Source organism: Saccopteryx leptura, chromosome 8 (assembly GCF_036850995.1).
Source record: "Saccopteryx leptura isolate mSacLep1 chromosome 8, mSacLep1_pri_phased_curated, whole genome shotgun sequence".
NCBI lineage: Eukaryota > Metazoa > Chordata > Mammalia > Chiroptera > Emballonuridae > Saccopteryx > Saccopteryx leptura.
Window position 1 is genome coordinate 61,451,516 of NC_089510.1, and position 12,696 is coordinate 61,464,211.

The following is a 12,696-nucleotide window of genomic DNA, read 5'->3' on the forward strand; positions in this document are numbered from 1 at the left end:
ACATATCAACGAAAACCATAATGAAATACTTCTTCACAGCAAATAGAATGACAAAAATTAAAATTGCTGACCATATGAGATGTTAGTGAGGATGTGTTAGAACCTTTATTCTCATCTATTGCTGGCAGAAACAGTAAATATATGTAAAAATAGTACAATTACATAGGAAAATAGTTCGGCAATTTCTTAAAAATCTAAACATACATTTAACATATGATTCAAGCATTCCATTTCTTATTGATAGACAATAATACTAAGTAGAGCTTTATATTAGTAAAGCTGTTATGGCCATTTGTACATGTCTTTGTATGGTCATTGATCTATTTCTAGAAAAAACTGTAAATTTCACAAGGGCAGATGGTTTGTCTGTTTTGTTCACTATTTCAATGTGGTGCCTAACCCTATGTCTGGCCACAGTAGGAGTTCAAATTGTGGTTAACTAAAATAATGCGATTTACTGTGGATATATTTTATTATGTGATACCATATGCATTACAAGCCATCACCAATGATGTATTCCCTCACGCATTTTTAGTTTGAATATACTAAAAAATTTTGAACTTTTATTTTATGGGAAATCTAGGTGACAGAGGAACAAGATAAGTGAATAAGCAATCAAATATTATAGAGGCAATTGGTCCAAAAGTGGAACTGAAGCAAAATCTTCATCCTGCCTGGAAAAGCTTTATCTTTTGGGTTTGAAGTGAAATCATCTGGGAGCCATTACATGACATTGAAGGGATTTATTTATATATAAGGATTCAGTTCAAATCATGATGCCCGTTAAAAAACAGGTGAAATAACTAAGTTTTCTCTTTTATTCTTTTGCTCTGTCTCCTTGCTATCTCCACTTACATCTATATTTCACATTTTTCTATCTCTTTCTCTTTCCTTGCTCCTTCTTACAGATATAGCAATAGCTTTCACAGTTGAGTATAACATTCATTTATTTAAGGTAATATATATATTTTTTGTGAGGTTTATTTGTGTGTGTGTGTGTGTGTGTGTGTTTCTGAAGTGATAAGCTGGGGAGAGGAAGAGAGACAGACTCCCGCATAGGCCCAACCGGGATCCACCTGGCATGCCCAGAAGGGGATGATGCTCAGCCCCTTTAGGGTGTTGCTCTGCTGCAATCAGAGCCATTCTAGCACCTGAGGCAGAGGCCATGGAGCCATCCTCAGTGCCTGGGCCAACTTTGCTCCAATGGAGCCTTGGTTGCAGGAGGCAAAGAGAGAGATAGAGTGAAAGAAGAGTGGGAGGGGTGGAGAAGCAGATGGGTGCTACTCCTGTGTGCCTGGTCGGGATTCAAACCCAGGACTTCCACACTCTGGGCCAATGCTCTACTGCTGAACTAACTGGCCAAGGGTAAGTAATATTTTTTAATAATAAAATTTATTTTTTCTGGTTTTTTTTTGACAGAGAGTCAGAGAGAGGGGCAGACAGGCAGGAAGGGAGAGAGAGAAGCATCAGTTTTTCATTGAGGCACCTTAGTTGTTCATTGATTGATTTCTCATATGTGCCTTGACCAGAGGGGGGAGGGCTACAGCAGAGCAAGTGACCCCTTGCTCAATTCAGTGACCTTGGGCTTCAAGCCAGTGACCTTTGGGCTCAAGTCAGTTACCATGGGGTTATGTCTATGATCCCAGGCTCAAGCTAGCAACCCTGCAACTCAAGCCGGATGAGCCAGTGCTCAGGCTGACGACCTTGGGGTTTTGAACCTGATCCTCTGCACCCCAGTCCAATGCTCTATCTACTCTGCCACCACCTGGTCAGGCTTCTTCTTCATTATCACATTGTATTCTTCTGGAAAACCTGGATCCCTGAAGTGCTAGTATTTTTTAAATCACTCTTTTTAGTTTTTAGAGAAAAGATTCTTGGATATTCCTATAGCTACCAACTTCTACAGCCAGGATGGAGTCTTGATATTTGGATTCTAAAATCATTTTACTTCAAAAATATGTGCAAATATTTGTTTTTTTTTAAATTTTACATGAAGGATTCTACAAAAATTTTGATTATTTCTGTGTATTAGCAGGAGTATATACTTTTGCATGTTTCTTAAGTGATTCAATTCATTTAGGTTGAAAAAATACTTATAGAATATGTTCATAATCACCTTAACAAGCTAACCAAGAGGGGGAGAAACCTCTTATATGTATATTATATATGTGTCCATACTTAGAAAAATTCTGGTTTTAAATATATGAATTGCTAATAGTGGTTACTTCTGAGGGGTGTGTGTATGTGAGACAGGAGCTCAACTTTCATTTTATATAGCTTAGTGTTTAAATTTTTGATTATCTTCTATTTTTGTAGTTACAAACAATAAAAGAACATATGCATTAAAAAACTTACCATGTTCCTGAATAAACAGACAGACACATTTGAAGGGCATTCCTCTTCCTTCCACACGCTGCCTGCATCATCTCGAGGGCCTCCTTCTGTCTCTCTGAGTTGTAGAGGTCTATTCTAGAAGTGCAGACTTGTTGCAATTCTTGAAATGTCCTTACTCTCTTTCCATATTAACTTGTTAAAAATGTTTCTTTGCTCTTGAAATCTGTGTACCCACTCTAACTTCTACCCATGCCTGGAACAGCCCCAATGTCCTGTACACTGCTAATCATCTTGTAAAGCTTAGAAGTAACTCAGTACAGAGCTTGCTGTAAGTCAGATAAGTATTTCAAGTTCTATTCCAAAATTGTGTTGTACAGAGTTTTATTATGGTGGTTATCTTATTTTCTAACCTTTTTTTTTTTTTTTTTTTTTTTTTTGCTTTTGCCTCTACTGATAAGGTATATGCAGCTTGATCTGAGAAAACTGAAAAAAGAAAGGATGAAAAAATTAGTTACATTTAATGGCCAAATTGTAGGTACTAGGAGTTTTAAAGTGAGTGTTTTAATCAATCACAACAATATGAGATTGTTACAGTTCCCAAATCCCATTCCAAGTCTCAAAGTGGGGTCCCTAATACAAATAGTAGTTAAGAGAATCAGAGTTTGAGACCATAACTGATTTCAGAGCCTATGAATTCTTATCACATAGGCTACCTGCCTTTATTTTGCATTGTAAACCTTTTAGCCCCATGGTCTTATAAAGTAGTTGGCTCGAGGTTTTCAATACACCTTTAACAGATAAATAAATAAATGAACACTAAACTTCATAGTATTATGTTTTCATATGAAGGCAAGACAGATTTCTGTTCATCAGAGTTTCACAGTCTACAACACTAGTAATCACAACACAAAACATTCCACATAGCATAAAAGAAGTAAAAATAAAGCTTGTGTAATGTAAGATGAAAAAAATACATAATAAAATTTGTAAGGAATGGAGAAGCACCTAAAATGGTATAAAAAAAATGGCACATGAATAATCACTTGATAATTAGGTGGGATTTCACCATATAAGAATGAAGAGATTGCGAGATAAGGGAGATTAAACAATAAGCAATTCTAATTAAGAAAGGCACAAGGACACTTAAGTAAAGAAATGTTTACAAAATTGTGAAAAGTCTGTCTGCAAGAAAGCAGTAACTTTAAAATCAGGTCAGGGAGATGGAGCCTTGCTCTACTGGCAAATGGAAGAATTTGAAAAGTCATTTGTATCTGAGGAAATATGAGCAGAGGCTATGTTTTAAAATGATTAGCCTAGCAGGAGGGCATTGTGTGGGCTGAAGAGGAGGAGAGTATGAAGACAAAGAAGTGAGAAGTTATTTAGGAGTGGTTTCAGTCATTGACATGAGAAGCAATTGAAGCTGAAACTAGAGTTTGGGTAGTAAAAATACAGACAGGGAGGAAATCCAGATTAATTAGAAAGACTGTGAAAAATTTTACATTAATATATTCATTTCAAATTTTTATTAAATCTTGGTATTAACTAGCAGTTGTTATATAAACTATAGTTTCTAATTCAAACTACAAGAATTTGGGTATTGGGGTAAAAGCATAAATATTTCTCATCTAATCATACCAAAATTTGAACTCATTTTCTGAAATTGTCTTTCTCAAAAGTATAGGTTTTCTACTATCTAACAAAAAATCTTAATATAAGGACAAAGACAAAGAAATCAAGATGTATGTGTATCAGTAAATGAGATGTTAAGTAATTTTTAATTAACTGTAAAAATGATTACAGTCATTACTTTCTACATTACGTGGTATTTACATCCAATGTGCACCTTTCAGACAGTCAGACTTGTTATAAATTTGGTGGGAAATCATGGCAGATAACAACTGAGCAGAAACAGATGGGCTGGAAGCTTTCCAAAGGCCTTGCATAAAATATTTTGTTATAAAAATGTGGAGAGATTTTACCCAGAACACTAATTTAAAATTTACTACTTTGATGATGCCTAAAAAAGGCAGGTTTTAGAATTGAAATTTCTTTGCATTATCTCCTGTTTTTCATACTTACCAGATTTAAAATGAAAATGATTCTGTTTGGAGATCAGAATACAGTGCTAATGTATTAATTTTAGCGTGTACACTTTGTTCCAAGGACAGAATAAGGAAGAGGAGTATATGAGACTATTCTTTCAGTGCTAAAACAGCAAAAGACATATGCATTTCATCCTATTTTCAGCTATTAAATTCATTAGACACATATACTAACAAGGCACTGTAGATATTAGAGAGAAAGAGTAGTATGATTTATACTCTTCCTGAGAAATTTGACTTAGTTTTGAGAATGTTGCCCTATGTCCAGTACTCAGTTTTGGTAATGTGATAGGAATTCAGTGAAAGCTTTATGGGCACTGTTTTCTATGAACTGGCCAGAGAGATGAATCTTTTCTTGCATTAGCTTGGATGAATTATCAGCATTGTATAGCATCCCAGAAATGCAGATTTCAGGAAAATTTAGCTTCAGTGAATAATAGTTGCTGTATCTGAAAAATATTTACAGTGAACCTTATCAGATGAAAAGTTAGTTAAATCACTGGATATTAAAGACCCATTGGATGGCCTCACAACTGAAATTATATTGGTTCTTGTAGCCACTGATCTCAGTTGGGTCATCTCTGTGAGATAGAAAAGAAAAGCATAGATGCCTAGAAAAGTAATAAATGAGAAGGAGAAATGAAAGGAAAGGGAATTCTCAAAGGTAAAGAAGGAAAATTCAACTGAAGATGAAGCACAGAAAGAACAGAGGCTGATCCATACTTTCTGCTTATTTTATCCTATAAACATGTCTATTATAATGCTTCCATTCTCTCTTCTACACCTTGCTAACAACACGGAGACTGTTTATTTATTTAAGTATGCATTTATGTCTGTATGTACATATGTATGTCTGTTTATATGTATGTATGTATGTATGTGTTTAACAGATATTTAAATGAAGCATATTATGTGTCTGGTACTGTTGAAAGCACTGTACAATTTCTAAACAATTTCATTTCCATAACAACCAAAGAGGTAGCTGATATCATTATTCTCTTTTTGTAGTTAAGGAAACTGAAGCACAATTCTTTAAGAAACTTGCCCACATCACATTCACTCAAGTCAGGTATTTTTAAAAGGATGCCTTCAAATTTAAATAGAAGGCTCCATTGAAACAACTGAAGCATAATTACTTATTTTAGCAGGTGGAAATTTTCAAACCACTCTAACCTGTTATTTTCTTTGATTTTCACAATACACTTTGAGATAAATAGATGAGGAATTATTATCCCTATTTGAAAGATGGGGAAACTGAAGCTCGGAAAATTCACAGGGTTTCTCAGAGTCATGCAGCTAATGATGGATCTGTCGTTCAAACTCAAGCTGAAGTTGTCATTCAAAACTTTTAAATTTATTTTTATTCCACATCTAACCTTCTTTTCAGTATACTTGCAATAACATGTGAAGTTTATTGCTGACCATTACCTACCTATTAACATTCCCCTATCTCCCTTTGCTTTGTGATACAGACCCACCCCACATAATGTTACCCTCTCACATGGAGAAAACAATTAACACTGATTCTTCAGGCTCTCTCAGGTTGTCTGTTACCAACCCAAAAGCAGGTTATTTTTGACATTTTCATGTCTCACATACAGTATTTCCCTAAAGAATCTGCCTTGTGCAAGTCAGATCTAAGTCCTCTCCTTTTGCATGACAGGCCTAACCTTCACCTGACACCAGACATTTATGAGCTTCTCTTCTCAAATACATTCTCATGGGAGGTTCCTGAGCTCCATACCAACCATTTGTACTTAATTTTTTGATTGATACTAAAATAGTCTTTGTCCTACTTTTGATGCAGAAAATCTTGAACACTTTGAATAAAAAGTAATATGGAATAGTGGCCCTGGCCGGTTGGCTCAGCGGTAGACCATTGGCCCGGTGTGTAGAAGTCCTAGGTTTGATTCCCAGCCAGGGCATATGAGAGAAGCACCCATCTGCTTCTCCACCATTCCCCTTCTCCTTTTTCTCTATCTCTCTCTTCCCCTCCCACAGCCAAGGATCCATTGAAGCAAAGTTGACCCAGGGGCTGAGGATGGCTCCATGGTTTTGCCTCAGGAGTTAGAATGGCTGCCGTTGCAACAGAGCAATGCCCCAGATGGGCAGAGCATCTCTCCCTGGTGGGTATGCCAGGTGGATACCAGTCACTGGTTGGGCCCATGCGGGAGTCGGTCTCTCTGCCTCCCACTTCTCAATTCAAAAAAATATATACTGAATAGTATTCTTCATCAAAAGATGGGATGGGGGGAGGCAAAACCTATTATGATTACCTTCTTACTTTTTAAAGAGTCAGACTTCAAAGGTCTTTTTAAAAAATGAGAACTATAATGCTAAGTATAGAACAGAAATAAAATTCCTCAATTTATAAGGGTAACATAGAGATATCCTTTTTTCTGGTCCAATTTTCCTAGGCATTACTCTCCACCTACAATCTGAAAATGTGTGTTGTCTTTACAAATTGCATTTGTATTTTTTTTAGTTCTGTGGGTTTTCCATGCTGCTTCAAAGCATTCTATATTCTATTTCCCATTTTAAGTGTTTGAAATCCCATTTAAGGCACCCTTAAAAGCAAACCATTATCTATGACCTCTCAAAAAATTTGAAGAACCTTTTTTGTGGTCATTATCACTTTCAGACATGTGTCACAATTATTACACATTCTTTCTCTACTGGATGCTGAACTCTTCAAGGATAAGATTTATCTATGTTCCCAGAATTTGTACAAGGCTACATCTAATCTATTGATTCTCAGTGGAGAGTACAGTTAGACACTTAACTGACTCAGGATTTTAATTATTCTGGATTAAAAGAAATTTTTTTTAAAAAAAGAAGAAGAAAGGAAAGAAAACCAACACACATTAAAAAACAAACTTACATTCTGAATTTTCATTCATAGTATTATTTCATGAATATTGGCATCATTAGTCCATTGTCTAAAGACCAACTGACTATAGACTTTAAGACCAATTTTATTGTGGTTGGTTTTTTGGACCCAGAAAATAAAACATTTACCTAAAAAGTGACAGAACACATAATTAATTTAAATCTAGTCAAAGTTTATTCTAAGTGCGGTTAACTGACTTTTTTTTTCCTTTTTACAAAATTTAGAGTAAATTTACTAGCAACTTCAGTTGTCTAGATATAAGCCAAGCTGATTCATCCTCTCATTGCTATAAACCATTAAGGATTGCTAGTATTCATGGTGGATTCAAAATCTCTAAAACAAGTTAAAGAAGCTTTGAAGCTTATCTTGAGAATTCATATTAGTGCAATCATTGGGGGCTGGACATTATGGTATTTTCCTCTCAAGTTCATAAATAGGTTGTCATTGGGGAGGGAAAAAATGCAATGAAGTTGGATATTGATTTTTGCTGAACTGCATGGAGCATCCTTCTAAACATTGCATTAGAACAAGGTCTTCAAAAGTCAAACTCTTCTCACAACTTCTGAAAGTCAGTGCACTCAAACTGATCATTTCTACAGATATTCTCTACTGTAAGAGTCTTCTCACATAGGACATGTATACAGTGGAATTTTTCATCATATTGTACTTGGTTAGAAAGTAAAAATTTTAACTTGGCAAAAAACTTTTTAGGGCATATTCTTAAATGTATATTAAGTATTCTCTCTGGATGACTTGTATATTTTAGCTTTTATATAATACTTTACAAACACAAATCAGTATCTAATTTTTATTCATTATTCCTAAAACACTGCATGATATCCATTTCCCTGTTTTTCAAAGTAAATTCATCATTTATCTTAGGGACACAAATAACTGGCATTAAAATGTTAAGTCTCTAACCTCCAGTCTGATTACTTATACTGTCTACCATTTGCATTTTCATATTCAGTAAATTTTCATTTTCTCTGCAATAATAAATTTGACTCAGCTATCATACCTTTCTTGATTTTGAACAGAATAGTTTGTGTGTATAAATATGCATATATTTGGGAAGGAACACATAAGTCTAAGCATACACTGTGCCCACAGATGGAAAGTTGGAAATATTTGAATGAGTTCTGTTCAAATGTCAGAGAAAATACAGAACCAATTTTATAAGTGTACCATTTTTTCTGATTGAAATGAATGTCAAATTCTTTTTGCATTTTTGTTAATTACAACAAATTTCTTAAAAGGTACTTGTGAAATATTCAATTTTTTTGAAATTTACCCTAATATAAAAAATATATCATCAGTAAAGATATATATAATCAAGAAAGTTATATATCATAAATAATGAAACTGTATCCTTAAAAAACTTAAAATATAAAATTCAAATAAATAAAATATGTACATGCTATGCACTAAGCACTCAGTTGATGAGAACAGAGACAAAAGAAAAAATCCCTTTACGTTTGAGGCACTTAATGACATTTATGGAAAATTAAAACATGCATCCTTCTGTATATTAATTTTGTATCCTGCGACCTTACTATATTGGTTTATTGTTTCAAATAGCCTTTCTGTAGAGTCTTTGGGGTTTTCTATATACAGGATCATATAATCTGCAGAAAGTGAAACCTTTACTTCTTTCCCAATATGAATTCCTTTTATTGCTTTCTCTTGTCTGATTGCTCTGGCTAGAACTTCCAGCACTATGTTGAATAGGAGTGGAGAGACTTGGCAGCTTTGTTTTGATCCTGATTTTAGAGGAAAAGTTTTCAGTTTTTTGCCATTTAGTATGATGTTAGCTGATGGTTTGTCATAAATGGCCTTTATTATGTTGAGATATTTTCCTTCTATACCCATTTTGTTGAGAGTTCTAAATATAAAATGGTGTTGTATTTTATTGAATGCCTTTTCTGCATCTATTGATAAGATCATATGGTTTTTGTTTTTTGCTTTGTTGATATGCTGTGTTATGTTAATTGTTTTATGTATGTTGAATCATCTTTGAGTTTCTGGGATGAATCCCACTTGATTATTCTGAATTATTTTTTTAATGTGTTGTTCTATTCGATTTGCTAGTATTTTGTTTAAGATTTTTGCATCTGTATTCATTGGAGATATAGGTCTGTAGTTTTCTTTTTTTGTGTTGTCCTTGCCAGGTTTTGGTATGAGGGTTATGTTGACCTCATAAAATGTGTTTGGAAGTATTGTTTCTTCTTCAATTTTTTGGAAGACTTTGAGAAGGACAGGAACCAAATCTTCGTTGAATGTTTGGTAGAATTTACTAGTATAGCCGTCTGGCCCCAAACTTTTACTTTTAGGGGAGGTTTTAGATAGTTGTTTCTGTTTCCTCCTTGCTAATTGGTCTGTTTAGACTTTCTACTTCTTCATGATTCAGTCTAGGAAGATTGTATATTTCTAGAATTTTATCCATTTCTTCTAGATTGTTAAATTTGGTGGCATATACTTTTTCATAGTATTCTACAATAAGCCTTTTTATATCTATGATATCTGTAGTAATTTATCCTCTTTAATTTTGGGTTTTGTTTATATGAGTCCTTTCTCTTTCTTCCTTAGTGAGTCTTGCCAGGGCTTTGTCAATTTTGTTGATCTTTCCAAAGAATCAGCTCCTTGTTGTATTGGTTTTTTTCTATAGATTTTATGTTCTCTATTTCATTTATTTCTGCTCTAATTTTTATTACGTCCTTTCCTCTGCTGGTTTTAGGATTCCTTTGTTCTTCTTTTTCTAGTTCCTTAAGATGTGATTATTATGTTGTTTACTTAGCCTCTTTCTAGTTTGTTCATATAAGCTTGTAATGATATAAACTTCCCTTTTATTATTGCTTTCACTGCATCCCACAGATTCTGATATGTAATGTTGTCATTTTCATTTGTATATTTCTTTTGATTTCTGCTTTTATTTCTTTTTTGACAGTAATTTTTTATAAGTATGCTGTTTATTTCCACATTTTTGTGGGTTTGTTGACTTCTTTTTTGATGTTTAATTCTAGTTTCAAAGCTTTATGGTCAGAGAATATGCTTGGTATAATTTTAATCTTTATAAATTTGTTGATGTTAGTTTTGTGGTCCAACATATGGTCAATTCTAGAAAATGTTGCATGTACACTGGAGAAAAATGTATACTCTGACATTTTGGGATCAAATGTCCTATAGATGTCTATTATATCCAATTATTCTAGTGTTTTTCTTAAGGCCGATATTTTTTTTATCGATTTTCTTTTTGGATAAATGATCTAGAACCATCACTGGCATATTGAGGTCTCCTAGTATGATTGTATTTTTGTTGGTCTTTATTTTTAGATCAGTTTATAGATGTCTTATATAATTTGGTGCTCCTTGATTGATGCATATATATTAAGAAGTGTTATGTCTTCTTGATTCAATGTCCCCTTTATCATTATGAAATGACCATCTTTGTGTCCATTACTTTCTTATATGCCAAGAATAAAATTTCAGAAAATAAATTAAAAAAATAATCTTTTTTAGGGTTGCAACAACAACAACAAAAATGCCTAGAAATAGCCTGACCTGTGGTGGTGCATTGGATAAAGCGTCGACCCGGAACACTGAAGTCGCCAGTTCAAAACCCTGGGCTTGCCGGGTCAAGGCACATATGGGAGTTGATGCTTCCTGCTCCTCCCTCCCCCTTCTCTCACTCTCTTTCTCTCTCTCTCTCTTCTCTAAAAATTAATAAAGAAAAATTTTTTTTAAAATGCCTAGGAATAAACATAACAAAGAATGTGAAGGACCTATATAATGAAAACTACAAAGCATTATTAAAAAAAATCAAAAAAGACAATGAAATGAAAAAAATAATCCTTGTTCTTGGATAGGAAGAATAAATATAGTTAAAATGCCCATATTACCCAAAGCAATATACAAATTTAATGCAATTCCTATCAATATTCCAATGTCATTTTTTAAAGAAATGGAACAAAAATTCATCAGGTTTATATGAAATCATAAAAAAAACCCAAATAGCTAAAGTAATCCTAAGGGGGGGGGGGAAACTGGAAGCATTACAATACCTAACTTCAGATTATACTACAGAGGCATGATAATCAATACAGTATGGTAATTTCAGAAAAATAGACACACAGATCAATGGAACAAAATAGAGAGCCCTAAAATAAAAACACCTATATATGATCAAATCATCTTTGATAAAGGCGCCAAAGACACACAATGGAGAAAAGAAAACTTCAATAAATGGTGCTGGGAAAACTGGAAAGCCACATGCAAAAGAATGAAACTCGACTACAGTTTTTCTCCTTGTACAGAAATTAATTCAAAATGAATCAAAGACCTAAATATAAGATCTGAAACAATAAATTACATAGAAAAAAAAAACATAGGTACTAAACTCATGGACCTTGGTTATAGACAACATTTTTATGAATTTGACTCATAAAACAAGGGAAGTAAAAGCAAAGATAAATGAATGGGACTACATCAAAATAAGAAGCTTCTGCACAGCAAAAGAAACTGATAATAAAACAAAAAGACAGCCAACTAAATGAGAGATGACATTTTTAAACAACAGCTCAAACGAGGGCCTAATATTCAAAGTATACAAAGAACTCACAAAACTCAACAACAAACAAGTAAACAACCCAATAAAAAAATGGGAAGAGGACATAAACAGACACTTCTCTCAGGAAGAAATACAAATGGCTAATAGATATATGAAAAGATGCTCATCTTCACTAACTAATAGAAAAATGCAAGTCAAAACTACAATGATATACCACTTCAAACCTGTTAGATTAGCTATTATCATCAAGACAGGTAATAACAAGTATTGGATAGGCTGTGGAGAAAAAGGAACCCTCATTCACTGTTGGTGAGATTGTAAAGTAGTACAACTATTATTAAAGAAAGTATGGTTGTTCCTCAAAAATTTAAAAATAGAACTACCATATGACCCAGAAATCCTTCTACTGGGTATATACCCCTCAAACTTGAAAACATTGGTACGTAAAGACACATGCCACCCCATGTTCATCGCAGCATTGTTCACAGTGGCCAAGACATGGAAACAACCAAAATGTCCTTCGTTAGAGGATTGGCTAAAGAAGATGTGGTACATATATACTATGGAATACTCAGCCATAAGAAATGATGACATAGTATCATTGACGACAACATGGATGGATTTTGATAATGTTATACTGAGTGAAATAAGTAAATCAGAAAAAAATTAAAAACTATATGATTCCATACGTAGGTGAGACACAAAATTGAAATTCATGAACATAGATAAGAGTCCAGTGGTCACCAGGCGTAGGGGACGGGAGGAAAGGGAGGGGATGGGGAAAGGGCAGGGACATAAAGAGATAT